Source organism: Brachyistius frenatus, unplaced genomic scaffold (assembly GCF_029030835.1).
Source record: "Brachyistius frenatus isolate BFR_SWC_R1_liver_20210118 unplaced genomic scaffold, ASM2903083v1 Contig_1, whole genome shotgun sequence".
Lineage (NCBI taxonomy): Eukaryota > Metazoa > Chordata > Actinopteri > Embiotocidae > Brachyistius > Brachyistius frenatus.
The window spans coordinates 8,446,298-8,447,209 of NW_027210600.1; the positions used below are offsets into that span (position 1 = coordinate 8,446,298).

Below are 912 nucleotides of genomic sequence, written 5' to 3' on the forward strand. Positions count from 1 at the left end.
ACTGTTTGTGTGTTTTAACTTTTCATAGGAAGAAAATTGAAGTTGTTACCCCGCAAAAATATACCTGCATCTGTATAGTTGATCACTGTTCATCTGAAATGAGAAAAAAAGACTTTCCATCATAACTTTGTAAAGGTAACACATTCTTAGTTATTATAAACGGTAATCATATTGTTCACCACTCTGGAATTAATGTAATTAAATTATGTGAGTCTTCCAAAAAAAACAAATTATCTGCACAAATTGTATTAATCTGCTTTAAGAGATTCATACCCCTGGAGCCCTGAGAGGAACTAAGTGTTCCTGGTACTCTAACAGGAACTTCGTGCCCTTGGTACTCCACCAAGGACCTAGTTATTTATTTTGTATGTTGTAAAGACAAGGAGAGCAAAAGCCTACAGCACCTGGTATTCCCAGGCAGTCTCCCATCCAAGTACTAACCAGGCCCAAACCTGTTTGGCTTCTGAGAACTGACGGGATCAGGCTCTTTCAGGTTGGTATGGCCGTAGCCTACAGCCATGAGAACAAAAAGGCCTTAACTAGATTCCATGTCCAGAGTTGCACGCAACTTGCCCCTGAGTTCAGTCTTGGCGCCCACTTCTTGTTCATGTGGATTTAAACACACATATGTGTTCATGATTGGGAGCTCCGTGCCCCTCGTATCTTAAAACAAAAAAGTAGCCTGCAAAACACCATGCAATCATGCATATACTTCATAATTTTGTAAATGTTTTCAGGACCCACCTTCTCCTTTGCCTTTTGTTGTTAAACAATATTGCACCAATTAAAGTCAAATAAATGAGATATGCTACCAAGTAGACACAATATCAAGAAGAGACCACAAAAATATGAGCAATAATTGCCTTTTAAGTGTGACAATAATACTGTGACATGCATCTCACTATCACCAGT

The 912-nt window shown here is 38.8% G+C and overlaps 1 non-coding gene across 1 annotated transcript; it reads right to left on the minus strand.

Annotated features, from left to right (window-relative positions):
* Positions 1–392: 392 nt before the first annotated feature.
* LOC138616856 (5S ribosomal RNA) lies at positions 393–511 on the minus strand. Its single transcript, XR_011310623.1, has one exon. It is a non-coding gene; the product is annotated as a 5S ribosomal RNA (ribosomal RNA).
* Between the last annotated feature and the right edge of the window lie 401 nt (positions 512–912).